A 17,494-nucleotide genomic window follows, 5' to 3' on the forward strand; every position below is an offset into this window, starting at 1 on the left:
CCCCTCCTCCCCACCAGGCCACCCCCCATAGGATGGACGCCGTGGTCCCGCTGGGTAAGACCACATGTGAACACCGTCGGCGGGACTCGTCCTAACTCGGCGGCCACTCGGCCCATCTCGCACGGAGAATCGCTGGGGGGGGGGGGCGCGTAGAGCAGCCCCCGACCGGCGCCAATGCACCGATTCTCCAGTCACCGAAGAATCAGCAGACCGGCGTCGGGGCGGCATCCCGTGAATCGTGCCCGGCCCGTTGATTCTCCGACCTGGCTTAGGGGTCAGAGAATCCTGCCCCAGTTGTCATGTATTTATACCTCACTTAAACCTGATTAGCATACTGGTTAGGCTGACATGCCAATGCAACAGTGAATGAATGTTGAATTAAGAAAGTGTTATCTTTCAGATGAGATGATAAACTGAACTGAGGCCCATTTGCATCTCCTGGTCAAGATGCATCTCTCAACTGACGCATAGGATGTTTCTGTGCACAGAAGTTGACTATTGTGCTTCCTGGCAGAATTCAAAAAAATAATTCACTGAACATGAGAACTTTGGGATATCCTGAAGATGCAAAATGTGCGACATACCCATAGTTCTGCTGTGAGCACAACTATCCCCTAAGAATTTTAATGATGGCGAGTGATCAATGCTCGCTGTCCTGAGAGTCATCGTGTAATGCGCGACTGCCAGCTCTCGAGCTTCCACTGTCATTTAGCGCTCACTTGAGCATTAATTGGCAGTAGGAAAAACTTCTGTCTGCTCTTGGAAGGAAGTCCTGCCGCCAGCTCTCCACCTCAGCCTGTACAGCGCTGCAATGACCGGCAGTAGTACAGCAATGTTCTGCCCGCAATTAAGTCTACCATTGTAAAGGTAGGTTCTAGAGGTGGGAGGGTGGAGGATGCCTTGTCAGGGTCGCGAGGGAGACGATTGTGGCCTGAGGGATTGGGGGGGGTGGGGTTGGACGGCCAGTGGAGAAGGCAGGGGGTTCCAGAGCTCCAAGTCTCTGACGGCAGCATGCGCAACTCTGAGGGGGTTTTCTGAGTGAGACACTAACCCTTCCTCTTCCTGCCTGAGATGGGGAAATATTTTGTTGTCACTTTCCCACCCTACTCAGCCACTGTCATCAACCTAAAATTGAGGCTGGGCAGTGTAAAGCCCTTAAGTCGGCATTAAGTTGTCACTTAAGGGCTCTAATAAATTAAAGAGCAGGATTCCCGTCCAAGGGCCTGCCACCCAAGCGTGAAATTGTGTCTGGGTGTGGGTAGACAGATTCCAGGGGAAATCCCATCCATTCAATGTTATGCTACCCCCCACACCCCAACTCAGGACCAGCGTTGGGGGAATGTAAAAGTCTGCCCGATTTACAGTAAATTCAACTGAGTTGATGGATGTGTAATTGTATGTCATTGCCCATGCTCGACATGGCAAACACTAACTTGTGTATGTGGCAACAACTATGGGCAGATCTGTTGCTGTGTGGAAACTGCCAGGTGTGTCACATTCTCCAGATTATGACACACAACATAAACATTTGTTCTGGTGTCTTTTTTAAAAATAAATTTAGAGTACCCAATTATTTTTTTCCAATTAAGGGGCAATTTAGTGTGGCCAATCCACCTACCCTGCACATCTTTGGGTTGTGGGGGTGAAACCCACGCTAACATGGGAAGAATGTGCAAACTCCACACGGACAGTGACCCAGAGCCGGGATCGAACCTGGGACCTCGGCGCCGTGAGGCTGCAGGGCTAACCCACTGCGCCACCGTGCCGCCCTTGTTCTGGTGTCTTTGAATGACATTCATGATTCCAAAGCAGTGAGAATTTTCAATAGTTTATCACCACTGTAAGGGATACATTTTGTATTCCCTGTTTTGCAGAGAATGGAGCAATCCTGATGGTTTTTGAACCTTTTGTTTCCCATGACATTGACAGATGCTCCTATATTCATGAGAGCACCTGAGCCTGAGCAGCCAATGGTCACTGACAGATGCGACTGGTTGCTGTATTTGGAAGAGAGCAAAAAGACTTGAGAGTCATCTGCCTCTGCATAGGCTACATTCATTCTCGTGCCCTTTGTTTGGTGTGCATACGTCATACCCTTCTGCTGGAATTGATCATACTAGTTGATTTTTCTGACTACACTGCCCAACTATACAGAGCCAACTAACAGCAGACACTTTTGCTGCCTGGTCCCTGCTTACAATAGTATAGTTTTGGTATGGTCTTTCCCCCTGCTGCAGAACATAGGATCAGAGGGGCAGGAGTGGGCCAACAGCCCATTGAGCATGTTCTGCCATTTAATATGTTCATGGCTGATCACCCAATTCAATGTCTTTTCCCCCACACAACCCTTTATGTCCTTGCCAATTAGAAATTTGTCACTATCTGCTTTAAACATATTCAATGACTGAGCTGCCACAGCCCTCTCGGATAGAAAATTCCAAATTTTGAAATGGTGTCCTCTGGTTCTAGATCCAACCCGGGGAAATTTTTAGTTGCATCTCCCCTGCCTAGCCCTTTAAATCTTTGGGCATTTCAATTGGATCACTTCTTAGTTTTCAAAACTCTAGAGAATACAGGCCCCGATTCCCCATTCTCATAGGACTGTCATAGGACAGTCCCACCATCCCAGGAACAAGTCTGATGAACCTTCATTGCACTTCCACTATGGAAATGTTATCCTTCCTCAGGTAAGGGGACCAAAACTGCACTCAGTACCCCACGTGTATTCTAATCAAGGTCCAAACAATTGATGCACGATTTCACTATTTCTGTACTCAAATCGTTTGCGGCAAAGGCAAACATACCATTAGCCTTCCTAATTGCTTGCTGCACCTGCATGTGAGCCTTCAATGACATTGACAAGGGCAACCACGTCCCTTTACACATCTACACTTTCTAATCTCTCACTATTTAAGATATACTCTGCACAACGTGGGTAACCTCACATTTTCCACATGATATTCTATCTACCACTCTCTAATCTGTCTAAATCCCGTGAAGTTGCTTTGCGTCTTCCTCAAAACATACTTTCCCACCTAGCTTTCTATCATCCATGAACTTGCGATATTACTTTTGGTCCCCACATCCAAATCATTGATACGTATTGTGAACAGCTATGTCCCAAGTACAGATCCTTGCAGTACCTCTCTACCCACAGCCAGCCAAAATGCAAATGACCCATTTATTTCTGCTCTGTTTTCTGCCTGCTAACTAATCATTAATCTACGACAGTATATTACCTCCTCTCACATGTGCTTAAATTTTGGTAACCAACCTTAGGGTTAGTTTATTGAAAGCCTTCTGAAAATCCACATACATTCATGTCTACTGACTTTCCTTTATCAATTCTGTAAGTAACATCCTCAAAGAACTCCAACAGGTCTGTCAAACATGATTTTCCATTCATAAATTCATGTTGACTATGTCCAATCAGATCGATATTATCCTAGTGTCCATTCGTCATTTCCTTTATACCGATTCCAGTATTTCCCTACTATTTATGTAAGACTAACCTGTAGTTCCCCCTTTTTTTCCCACCCCCAACTTTCTTAAATAGTGGGGTGACACTGGATACATGGTGTACCGAAAACAACCTGTCTCTAAATGTCAGCAAACTGTCTAGATGTCAGCAAAACCAAGGAACTAATCATCGATTTCAGGAAGCGTAGCACGACAACACATCAATGGCTCCGAAGTGGAGATGGTCGATAGCTTTAAGTTCCTAGGGGTCACCATCACCAACAGTCTGTCCTGGTCCACTCGCGTTGATGCAACAGTCAAGAAAGCCCAATATCTCTATTTCCTACGGAAGCTAAAGAAATTCAGCATGTCTGCGTCGACTCTCACAAACTTCTACAGATGTGCCATGGGGAGCATCCTATCTGGCTGCATCACAGCCTGGTATGGCAACTGCTCGGCCCAAGATCACAAAAAACTACAGAGTGTGGTGAACTCAGCCCAAGACATCACACAAGTTTGTCACCTTCCCATTGATTCTGTCTACACCTCCCAGTGCCTCAGGAAGGCAGACAGCATTGTCAGAGACACCACACACCCAGGCTTTGCCCTCTTCCAGACCCTTGCATCAAGCAGAAGATACAGAAATCTGAAGACCCGCACATCCAGACATGGGAACAGCTTTTTCCCCACAGCTACGAGACTCCTCAATGACTCTTCCTCACACTAATCTGTTCCATGTAAGAACACTATTAACAATGCCCCGTGCTGTTCTTGCTCATGTATTTGCTTGTTTGGCCCTTATTTATCACATTTATCCACATTGTACTGCATTTTCCATGAATATGCCCACTCATGCAGCCTGTCCAAATCCCGCTGAATAATCTGTGCATCCTCCTCAAAGTTCATCCTCCCACTCAACTTTGTATCATCTGAGGGCAGCACGGTGACGCAGTGGTTAGCACTGCTGCCTCATGGCGTCGTGTTCCCAGGTTCGATCCCGGCCCTGTGTCACTGTCAGTGTGGAGTTTGCACATTCTCCTCGTGTTTGCATGGGTTTTGCCCCACAACCCAAAGATGTGCAGGATAGGTGGATTGGCCACGCTAAATTATCCCTTAATAGGCAAAAATGAGTTTGGTACTCTAAATTTATAAAAAAAACTTTGTATCATCTGCAAATTTGGAGATACTACATTTAGTTCCCTCATTCAAATCATTGATATATAATGTGAACAGTTGGTGTCCTAGCACAGATTGCTGCATACCCCACTAGTGACAGCCTGCTAATTGGAAAAACAACATTTATCCCAACTTTTTGTTTCCTGTCTGCTAACCAGCTATCTATTCATCTCAAGAAATTAGCCACAATTCCATGCATTTTAATTTAAATACTGCTATGACAGACCTTGTCGAAAGCCGTATAAAAATCCAAATAAACCACATCCACCGGGTCTCGCTGGTCTAATCTACCAGTTACATCTTCAAAGAATTCCAATATATTTGTCAAGCATGATTTCCCTCTCACAAATCCATGCTAATTTTGTCTGATTACACCACTGCTTTCCAAATGCTGTGATAAAGGACTCTAGCAACTTCCCTACTACCGGCACGAGTCTCACTGGTCTATAGTTCCCTATTTTCTCTCTACCTCCCTTTTTGAATAGTGGGGTTATATTAGCTACCCTCCAATCTGTAAAATGCCAGGTTGGCACTGCCAGGGTGACTGGGTGTCATGGGAAGTGCCAAGGTAGTGCCCTATCCAGTCTCCGACTACCTGGGTGGCTTCAATGGCCATTGAGATCTCTGGAGTGGCCATTATACCTGGTCTCCACTTTCATAACAATAATAATCTTTACTGTCACAAGTAGGCTTACATTAACACTGCAATGAAGTTACTGTGAAAATCCCCAAGTCGCCACATTCCGTCGACTGTTCGGGTACACAGAGGGAGAATTCAGAATGTCCAAATTACCTAACAGCACGTCTTTCGGGATTTGTGGAAGGAAACCAGAGCACCCAGAGGAAACCCACGCAGGCACAGGGCGAACATGCAGAGTCCGCACGGAGGGTGACTCAAGCCGGGAATTGAACCTGGGACCCTGGAGCTGTGAAAGAGCAGTGCTACCCATGGTGCTATCATGCTGCCCACATGTGGAGAACAGTACTAATCAGAGCCCGGTTGAGCCCTTGCCTGTGTAGTTGGTGATCCCCGGAAATGTAAATATGATTATCTGGATTACATCCAGCGAGGGCAGGATCCAAGTTAGTCCAGGCGCCATGGGTCAGGTGACTCCCGTGCGGTGTTGCCTTTGTTACAGGCTCCAATGTTTTCTTGTTTAATTCTCTGATTGAACTACTCCAAGCTGTGTTTCTGACTGCTGCTAATCCTACTTTCCACCCATACTGATTCTACTTCATGATCTTCTGAGACCTTTCACGCCATCCTTTACTCTCAGGGCTCTTCGTTCTTCATTCTGTCTGGCTTTCCAAAATATTGTGCACCTGAGAATATTTATTTTGCCAATCTCTATCACCTTGCAACCATAGCCGGGATTCACCGATATCGCGGCCAAATGTTGACGCCGGCGTCAAAACCGGCGCGGGCGACTTCGGCGTCAACGGGCCTCCAGGCCCAGGAATTTGCCTCTTCTTCGGTGTCTAGAATGGCGCCGGAGTGCTGTGCGCTGCTCCAGCGCTAAAAGCTGGCCATATACGGACGGCGCGGGACTGCGCATGCATGCCATGGCCGACGTGGGTTCACGCATGTGAGCCACGGCTGTCTCTGCACCGGTGCATGCGCGTGGTTGCCGTCTCCACGCCGGCCCCTGGGCAACATGGGCCTACAGGGGCCAGGCGTGGAGGAACATAGGCCCCCGCCCCTGGAATGAGCAGGCCCGCCGATCGGTAGCCCCCAATCGCGGGCCTGGCCACCGTGGAGGCCCCCCTCCGCCGGAGTCAGTTCCCCCCACCACCCCCGCACCAGGATGGCCCCCTGGGCCAGAATGACAAGGCCCCGCAGGGTGGGACTATATGTAAACCACGCCGGCGGGACTCGGCGGGCACTCGGCTGGCAGGCTTCCATGGGAAATCCCTTTGTCAGCGGCGGGAGCAGAGAATCTCACTGCCAGTGAAGTGCCCAACACCTCCCATCGCCGGGAAACACGCAGCTGGGAGATCAGAGATTCCCGCCCTGCCATTACCACATTATCGCATTAGTCCAGTGCCTCGACCTTTCTCTTTGGGTTGTTAACTTAATGCAGTTTTCCGGGGATTGCTGAACTTGAAGCTCATGCCGACTGTAGTTTGGATTAGCTCATAATTTAGAACACCACTGCTTGCAGGAAGAGATGTTGGAGCTGCTTATTTTAAGTTTCAGCCAAGTAACTATGAAAAACTAGATCCATAGTTGAACAAAATCGTTCCAGTTGACAGTTAAAAATGATCTAACATATGATGGGCACAGATCCTTTCTACAAGTCCAAGTAATAAATGAAATAAAAATAAAGCAACACGTGTTCCGTCAGGCAAGTTCAGTAATGTGTTTCCTGTCACTTTCCTCAATGCTTTCATGATTAATTTCTCTTAAATACAATGAACATTAATTTTAAATGTTTGTGTGTTGTTATTTTAAAATCTTTTATTCGCCTTCATATGGAAACAAAATACTCTGTGTGTAAATGCTGAAGCACTGCAGGTTAAATGCCTGTCCTCCAATGAGATTTACAGCAGAGTACATGCCGTTGTGAACAACAGCTTGCATTTATGTCATAAAATGTCCCAAGACAAATCACAGGAGTATTACCAAACAACCATTTATCACAGTGTTTCACAATTAATCAATTATGCATATAGTCCAGAGCTAACTGCACAAAGTTTAAGAAACAGCTTGATTGTGGAGATGTGATCATTACTTTCAATTAAATTCCTGTCATAAATTGACCTTTTTCTTTCTGCTTGGATGATGGAGGTGGCTTGATTGGTCTCTGGTCTTAAGGCAATGGTGGCTAAATTGTTCACTGGCACCAAGTTTCGTTTGCTGAATAAACTTGACCATAAATTGTGATGGAAACAATTAATATACATTTATCTGAATATCAATTGAAAACAAATCATGTGGTAACGATCTGTGCAGGGGAATAGGGAAAAGCATTAGCAATAACTGATTATTCAACCTCCAGGGTGATTTCAAATTGCCGGAGAGGTTACAAAGAGAAGGCAGGATTTCCAGAGGAGATGGGTGGGTGGGGCGGGTTAGGCGTATTGTTCTCCCCTCCCACCCTCCTCCGCTACAGAAAGTTTGTCCAAAGGCTGCTCTGCAGTGATAATATACCCCTCAGAGAAAAGTGCTCCCATCCTCAGGCAGCAAGTAGTGGTGGCTGCTGGGAGTACAAGGGAGTCCCAGAGAAGAGGTGCCAGGTGACACAGTGGCACAGTAGTTAGCATTGCTGCCTCACAGCGCCAGGGTCCCGGGTTCAATTTTGGCCTTGGGTGACTGTGTGGTGTTTGCACACTCTCCCATGTCTGCATGGGTTTCCTCCGGGTGCTCCGGTTCCTCCCACACTCCAAAGATGTGCAGGTTAGGTGAATTGGCCATGCAAAAATTGCCCCTTGGTGTCCAAAGATGTGCAGGTTAGGTGGTATTATGGAGACAGGGCGGGGGAGTGGGCCAAGGTAGGATGCTCTTCCAGAGGATCGGTCCAAGCTTGATGAGCCGAATGACCTCCTTCTGCACTGTAGGGATTCTATGAATTCTCTTTATGTTCTTCACAATCAACGTAGATTCCGATTGAGTGGCGATTGTGGCATCCTTCTAGGAATCCGAGAAAAATGGTATGAAGCTCATCATTTGAACACTCATTGTCTTTCATGCAACAATCTTCAAATCTTTTCAAAAGCTGAAGTAAATTTATATCATCTTTCACAGAAATACCATCCAGGAGACCCAGCGCTGAGACTGAAGTTATGAATCTACCAGTTCTTCACAAAGAGGTAACAGATACAGCAGGCACTGCAACAGACAATGCCCATCGACATCAAGAACTGCTGGACATGAAGAATAATAATCTTTATTAGTGCCACAAGTAGGCTTGCATGAACACTGCAATGAAATTACTGCGTAAATCCCCTAGTCGCCACACTCCAGTGCCTGTTCGGGTACACAGAGGGAGAATTCAGAATGTCCAATTCATCCAACAAGCACGTCTATTGGGACTTGTTGGAGGAACCCAGAGCAACAGGGGGAAGCCCACGCAGACACAAGGAGAACGTGCAGACTATGCACAGACAGTGACCCAAGCGAGAATCGAACCGGGGATCCTGATGTTGTGAAGCAACAATGCTAACCACTGTGCTGCCCTCCTGGGGAGAGTCATAAAGGGTAGGCAATATCTTGGGAGGGGTGCCCCTAGGCAGATAGGGCACCGCATCACAGGAGTTACCCACTTCCTTCCCACCTTTTTAACCTCAGATTTTGAAAAAGTGAGCTAGCCACTTTCCTCTGCCTTCCACCATCCACCTTTTTTTGGTGGCGGAGATGGAATTAGGTCTCTCACTGGCTCTTAATTGCTCATTTAAGGCATAAGGGTAGATGGACTGGCTGATGACTTACCTGCTCACCATATTATGAGGGACAACTCGGGGATGGACGAGAATGGTACCCCCGGCCAACCCGCTTGAAACACGCCCAGCCAGGGACGAGAAAATTCCCCCCAGAGGATTAGGAGGTAATTGAAAGGGCATTTTAAAAAGTAGAAATTTTAAGGAAAACCTCTGAAGAACCAGAATTCATAATACAGAAAGGAAGGAATCTAATGAGAAAAATCCATAAATAATGGATTGCACCCTCAGATTAAGGAAGTCGGAGCACTTCAATTATTTTACAAGTATTGTTGTTAATTTACTTCCAGCAAATTTATATTGAGGAGGCAGCTCATACAAACATTCATGAACAGCACATCACACCCACTATAAATTGAAATGTTGGCATATGTTTCTCATTAAATATATATACATTGGCTTCAGGCCTGATAACCCGACAATGCTGACAGCACATAAAATTGTTTAGCTGTAACACTTTAGGAGCTGTAGTCACAGGGGAAAGTTAATAGCCCATGTAAACAATTACAGTTCCCAAAGTATGGTTCTGCAGCATCTCCTGTGCATTTCCCAGTACGTTTGGATTTATTTTCATTACATTGCGAGCGGTCACTGGTTGAAACTGATTTAAAAAATGAGGTAAAATGGATGCATCTAATGACCACATTTAAGCTTCGTGCTGATTCAAGTAAGTTTTTCACATGAACTATATACTTATTTTTTTTTAAATCTTGACATCAACAACTCAAGATGGTTTAATTCCATCCACTTTTAATGGGGGTTACAGAGAGGATTGGAACCTAATTTACTTTTTCAATTTTTTTAAAGGTGCAATGAGCAATTTCTGGGGTGCTGTTGTCATTAGTCGCACAGCCATCACAGCTCAGGGACTGAACTCAGAACCTTCCTGGTTAGTGTCATGTCACACAACGTTTACTGTGCGGAGAGGGGGCAAGTTGAGTAAAGCACATTTAAATTGTCGCTGAGGAAAATTAACATAAAATTACATTTAACTGATCAATGACCGGGGTTTTCTGTGCCCGATCGGGGTGGGCGTGCTCAGTGTCACGACAGAAAATGCCGGCAGAAGTCCCCAGACACTTTTCCTGGCGGTGGCAATGCAGGATGCCCCACCAAAAATGGCGGGCTACATTGTCTGCTCTCGAACACTGGGAACGTCATTATAATAAATTTGCATCTAATTACAGAGGACACATGCTGGAATCAATTCCCCACGTCAAATTTAAATCCCAGGTGGGCGTGATCTCAGAATGACGCAATGCACAACTGGTTTCAACAAACGAGCTGAACTCCCAGTGAAACCCGGAGGTGAGACACGTAACCTGGCGTAGCACTCGTGGATCCCAATTCAAGGAAGTCATCCACACATTTGGTGGTGGGTATTTTGGGCGGGGGGTCACATGCAAGCCTCCACAGCAGCTTCTTGGTGGCTGCCTTGCAGTGCCGTGGCACCGGGTACTCTGCAAGGGAGAAGGGAGGTGAAGGAACCCTGGGGCTAACCTAGGCATGGTAAAAGCTGACCAGTAGTGTAAGGAAAACTGGCAATACTCTCAAAAATCTGACAGCTCTAACATCAAACTATCTGTCGGCTCTATGACACATGGTGACAAGAGTCAGGCGCCAAAGGCAACAGGTCAAGAATATGCCATGGCTCAAGTTACAAGAATATCAAAACATTCAGTCACCTCATGGGAGAAAAAAAACATTTGAAAGTGTACAAAATCATAGTTGCACCAGTAATGAATTTCAAAACTGCTTGAAGGGACATGCTGATGTTGAAAGCTTCAGATTTATGTTCTAGTGAAGACTGGGGTCACGCATTTCCACCCCCACCACAACACCTGGGCAACAGCGCTCTAAAAGATTGCTTTTGGAAATTTGGAAGGAATCTTATTGAGCAACGTGGGTCTCGGCCACCAGCTGGGGAACTGGATGAGTGATGGCAGGAGGGGAATTAGCATCAAGGGCAGGCGATTGGCACTCAGTAGGCCTCCCACTTACCCATGTAAGGTCCCTTGATCGGGCAATGAATGCCCCATGGAAGCCTGGAAGCAATTTTGCATGGATTTGCTTGTCATGGTCCCTGCAAAGCGAGCCTCCCACCTGCCACAGGATTAATACAAGAATCATAGGGAAGAGGACCTTAAGTGAGCAATGCCCTTCACCCTCCTACATTTAAAATGCTATTCCTTCCCCTCCTCCCCCCCACCACCATCAATCACCAAGCTCACAATGGGAGAAGGCAGAAGAATCTTTCCTTTTTTGTAATGACCCTTTGAAAGGAAAGGTAATAAACATAATCAGGAACAGGAAATGGTTATCAAACAATAGTTTGTCAGTTCATTCTGGTTCAAGGGAATATGGCCCGATTGGCATTTGTCTGCATATTTCACTGTACCACAACTGATATAGATGAAGTATTCAGTGATCACGTAGCTATCTGAGAAGATGACGGAGAGTCCAGATAAACTATGTTAATGCAATAGAAAGTACTCTTCTATAAGCACTAAAATTATTTTGAACTGAAGATATATGAAGAGCTTGCTTGCTTCACATTGATGAGAACTTCAATTGTCATTTGTATATTAATATATAAAAGTGAAGTTCTTTTGTTTCCCTTAAGCAATTTAAAATTTTTGCTTTCTTTTTGTTCCTCACGTTAGTTTTTATTCTATCGTTTTGTGACCAACAAGGACAGCTGATTGGCTCACTTATCTCCCATCACTGGTAGATGGTGCATTATTGCGGGCAAGATATACAAGTCTGCACAACTCAGCACTCACTGACTCAAGACCCAATTTGATTGCATTTAATCGCCTGTGTACAATAATGGACTCGAATCCATAGACCACTAGCCAGTGCCATAGTGGCAAGGCATTTCAGGAGTGTTGTACCAGAAAACCACTGTGTCCTTTTTGGTTTCTTACGCCACCTGACACTTTTTCACCTACATCTGCAAATTTTATGCTCAGGGACATTTTTCCGCCTTTCTGGTGGTCAGCAAGTCGAACTTGGCCTGCAAGCTACGCCGTTACCCCAGCAACCCCTCCTCCGGGGCCTCCACATACCTCCTATCCACACCCAGGAGCTCCCCCACCAGTCTCTCCCTCTCCCTCCTCTCCCTCCTTTCCCTATAGGCCCGGATGGAAATCAGCTCCCCCCGGATCACTGCCTTCGGAGCCTCCCAGACCATCCCCACCCGGACCCCCCCCCCCGTGTCGTTGGTCTCAAGATACCCCTCAATACTTCCCCGGACCCTCCTACACACCTCCTCATCAGCCAGCAACCCCACATCCAGACGCCACAGCGGGCACTGGTCCCACGCCTCCCCCATCTCCAGATCGGCCGAGTGCGGAGCATGGTCTGAAATTGCTATGGCCGAATACTCGGCATCCTGCACCTTCGGGATAAATCCCCTGCTCAGGACGAAAAAATCTATTCGGGAGTAAACCCTATGCACATGGGAGAAAAAGGAGTACTCCCGCACCCTCGGCCTTCCAAACCTCCAGGGATCCACCCCTCCCATCTGGTCCATAAACCTCCTCAGCACCTTGGCCGCCGCCGGCCTCCTACCCGTCCTTGAACTGGACTGGTCCAGTGGGGGATCTAGCACCGTGTTAAAGTCTCCCCCCATGATCAGGCCCCCTGCCTCCAGGTCCGGAATGCGGCCCAACATACGCCTCATAAAGCCAGCATCATCCCAATTCGGGGCATACACATTTACCAGCACCACCTTCTCTCCCTGTAGCCTACCCTTCACCATAACAAATCTGCCCTCCTTGTCCGCCACCACCTCAGACGCCTCAAACGCCACCCTCTTCCCCACCAGAATCGCCACCCCCCGGTTCTTCGCGTCTAATCCTGAGTGGAAAACCTGCCCCACCCACCCCTTCCTCAGACGAACCTGGTCCGCCACCTTCAAGTGGGTGTCCTGGAGCATAGCCACGTCCGCCTTCAGCCCCTTCAAATGAAAAAATACCCGAGCCCGCTTAACCGGCCCATTCAGCCCCCTCACGTTCCAGGTGATCAGCCGGATCAGAGGGCACCCCACCCCCCTCCCCCGCCGACTAGCCATAGCTCATCGACTGCTCGCCCCAGGCCAGCACACCCCGCCCGACCCGTTCCCCATGACGATACCGCCTCTCCTCTACCCTCCCGGCCCACACCAGCTCCTTCCTGGCCATTCCAACAGCAACCCGGTATTCAACCCCCCCCGCTCAAGCTCCAGGGGCAAATGGAAAGACCCCGCCCCCATCAACGAGTTCAGCAACGTGGCCACATAGGACGGAAGATCCGACCCCTCCAGCCCCTCCGACAGGCCCAGGATCCTCAAATTCTTTCGCCTCGTGCGAAAGTCCAGCTCTTCCAAGCGGTCTTGCCACTTATTGTGAAGTGCCTCGTGCATCTCCACCTTCCCCACGAGGACCACGGCCTCCTCCTCCCGATCAGCGGCCTGCTGCTGCAACTCCTGAATGACCGCCCCCTGGACTGTCTGGGTCTCAAGCAGCTTGTTGGTAGTCGCATTCAGGGAGTCCTGCAACTCAGCCTTCAGCTCCGCAAAACAGCGCAGAAGAGCAGCTTGCTGCTCCTGCGCCCACTTCCACCAGTCCTCGGGTGCTCTGCCGGCCGCCATTTTGTCCTCCTTCCCCCGCTTTTTCTGGGTAGCTGCTGCAGCCTTTTCCTTTGCCCCACTCCGGGTGCGCACCATAAATTTCGGGGAATGTTCCTCCAAACACCTTCCCCCACCGGGAATCATCGAAACAGCGCCGTTTGGGGCCCAAAAACAGGCCGAAAAGTCCTTTGATAGTGGGAGCTACCGAACGTGCGGCTTAGCTCCGCATCACCGCAACCGGAAGTCGCTCAGGGACATTTTTATAATGCATCTTTTTGTAGCCAGTAAGATGCTCCACTGCAAGTTTCCTCATTTCTGGAATAGTTCATGACTTGTAATTTAAAACTAGTAACTGTCACTGTTTGATGTGCTCCCTAAACCGCTAATTAAGCAGATCGTAGCCCCTCTGTTGGCCCATGGTATTCAAAGAAAATAAATGCTGGTTTCCTGAACTCATAAAATTATCTACTGTAATTTAATTATTTTGATTTAATAAATGGACTTATATTTTCTCTTGAAATCCTTACTTCCTAGTTGCCATGAATTATTTTTGTCATACTTTTGTGTCAATATTTCAGGTCAAATTCTTCCAGGTCAATGGGTGACAATTCCATTTACAGTCTGCTCAACATCAGGGACACTCCAATGTCAGCCACCCGATTATTGAACTCCATCATTATCATTGGCAATGCGAAGATTTTCCCTTTAATCACCTTTTCTTAACCAGTCAAGTGATCATTTTGCATTTTTAAATTGAAAATTTTCCTCCCCATTAATCTGTTTGCTTCTTTATTCTCCCTGTTGTCCCATTTCCTTCTCTGTCTATTTTCAAGCATTCAGGGGATATCCAAACCCTCATTGCAGCCACTTTCAGAATGTCGACAAACTGACTAGGCTGCATCCGCTTCACTAATAATTTTCTCATCCACTCACCATAGTCTCAATTGGCTTCTCTTGCTTCTTCTTGTGCTGCGCCAGCTCTGTGCCACCTGACATGCTGAACAATGTTCTACCACCTTTTTCCTTCCGATCTACCCTCCTTTGGTGGCCTATTACACTCCTCGATCCTGGAGATGGTAAAAGGGCCATGGTGGGGTGGTCATGTGGTGGGTGTATGGCTAGGTCAGTTTGGGTCAAGGATGGGAGGGTTTAAGTTGAGTCAGATAGGGGTCAGAATAAAAGCAAATTACTGCGGATGCTGGAATCTGAAACAAAAGGGAAAATTCTGGAAAATCTCAGCAAGTCTGGCAGCATCTGTAGGGAGAGAAAAGAGCTAAGGTTTCGAGTCCGATGACTCTTTGTCAAAGCTAGGGGTCAGGTTTGATTGGGGGTGCTTGGGGCCTGGGCTGTGAGGGTTGGGTTGGGTGGGGGTCAGGTCAAGGGGGTTGGCTGGAGTCTGGTTTCGGCCATTTCAGGTTGGTGGGGTGGGAATCGGATCGGGGGGTGGTGGTTGGGTGCTGGTCGGGAGATGGGGATGGGTCTGAGGGGTGGGGGTCATGTTGGGGGGCTGGTGTTCGGGTCAGGTGGGGTGGGCAGGTTAGAGAGGCGTATGTCGAGCTGGGGTGGTTGGGGGTTGGGTCTGGAGGTTTAGGGGTTGGTACGGTGGGGATCAGGTCAGTGGGTGTGAGGGTCGGGTTGGATCTACAGGAGGAAATTCCTAGGTCGGTGTTGCCGTTTTGCGAGTAGTGGGGTTTGGTTGGGGTTGGGTCGGGTCTGACCGGCTCAGAGGTCATGTTAGTGTGGTTTGGGTCGGGTCGAGTTGGGTCTGGGGTGGGGGGGGTTTGTACATTCTCCCCGTGTCTGCATGGGTTTCCTCCGAGTGCTCCGGTTCCCTCCCACAATCCAAAAGGTGTGCAGATTTGGTGAATTGGCCATGCTAAATTGCCCTCAGTGCCCAACCGGATTCTCCATTTGGGGGCTTTGTTCTCCTGCTGGAGCTGAATCACTTGTTTGCACTGGCGCTAGGGGTGGCACCCAGAAGTAATTCACTGTCCGTTGCTGTGCAAATATATACACGGCGGGGATTGCAAAGGATTCCGTCACAAACTCTACAAACGGGTTGTCATTTTGAGCGGGCAGTTTGATAGTGAAGTCCGGTTGCTGGTGCCCCTCTCCCCCCCTGCAATGCAAATCCTCCCCCCCCCTCCCCGCCACTGAATTGCTGGGTCACCTCCCCACCCCACCCCCAGTGTGCACACTTGAGGGTGACCCAACACTCCTCTGTCCATTGGACCCCCCATCAGTCACCTCCACCAAGCCCCACATAACAGAGAACCCCATGACAGAACCCTCTCAACACAGAGGACACCTCCCACATGTCAGAGAACCGTGCCATATCAGGTACCTCCACCTGACCTCCCCAAATCAGAAACCCCACAAATGTCCAGAAAGCGGCAGCTTTAATTTCATAGAAAGTGAAGACCACATCACAAGGCTTTAAATGTCTCAGGTCCTTTGATCTGATAATCTTCTATTCGCTTCAATGATAAATAGCTTTTACTAGGCTGTAATTGACAGCCAGATGTCTGGATTGTTTAATTTAATTTCCCTTTAGCTTAAATGGATCTCAAGTAGCCTGCTGAGAAACTAACCACAATATTTCTAAACATAGGACATACAGTGCAGAAGGAGGTCATTCGGCCCATCGAGACTGCACCGACCCACATTAAGCTCTCACTCCCACCCTATCCCCGTAACCCAATAATTCCTCACCTTTTTGGACACTAAGAGCAATTTAGCATGGCCAATCCACCTAACCTGCACATCTTTAGACTGTGGGAGGAAACCGGAGCACCCGGAGGAAACCCACGCAGACACGGGGAGACCGTGCAAACTCCGCACAGTCAGTGACCCAGCATGGAATTGAACCTGGGACCATGGCGCTGTGAAGCCACAGTGCTATCCACTTGTGCTACCGTGCTGCCACTTGTGCTACCGTGCTGCCCCTTGTGCTACGGTGCTGCTCTTAAAAATCTAGGAGTTCAGTGCTTTCAATTTCTCTTTTTCTCAGCAGACAGAACTTCACTTCGTTTGATGTGGTCATGAGCTGTCAATCATAGATAGATGTTTATAAACATTGCAATTAGTTTAATAACAGGCTACTATGGGGGGATCTCTGTGATGGAGGGTTTCTGATATGGGGTGTCTGATGGCGGGGTCTCAGATATGGGAGGTCTCTTATCTGGGGTCTCTGATACAAGAGGAGTTTCTGTTTGGAGGTCTCTGGTGGGGGTCTTGGATATGAGGGTCTCTGGTGGTGGTCTCTGGTGGAGTCTCTGATATATGGGGCTGGATTCTCCGCAGCCCCGCGCCGAAATCACATTTGGCGCGGGGGTGGAGAATCAACTTTCGCACCGAAATCGCGTCGGTCCGGCGATTCTCCGAGAATCGATGTTTTTGCAAATTACTCCACGCGGCTGGGGGCCATTGCCAGAGGCCCACCCAGCGATCCTCCGCTCCCAGCCGGCCAAGTTCCCGACGGCGTGGTTCTAACCACCTATTTGCCATTCGGGATTGGGGGGTGGGGGGATTGGGAACCGGGGGAGGGGGGGGTGGCTTATGGGCGGCCGGGGGACATATCGGGCCAGTCCGATGCAAGGGCTTACGGCCAATCGGGGGGGCCCTACATTTCGGATCTGCCTCCGCGGTCCGAGTCAGCCATGGCACTCGGCGCGGCCGCTGGATTCAAAATCGAAGGTGCGGGGGCCCGTATCCACAGCTAAAGCTGCGTGAACTACTCCGGGTCCCTGTTAGCCCCTGCAGGTCACTGAATCGGTTGATCTTTTTTTGAGGAAACTCTGGAGTGCAACG

The sequence above is a fragment of the Scyliorhinus canicula genome, chromosome 4 (assembly GCF_902713615.1).
Source record: "Scyliorhinus canicula chromosome 4, sScyCan1.1, whole genome shotgun sequence".
Classification (NCBI taxonomy): Eukaryota; Metazoa; Chordata; class Chondrichthyes; order Carcharhiniformes; family Scyliorhinidae; genus Scyliorhinus; species Scyliorhinus canicula.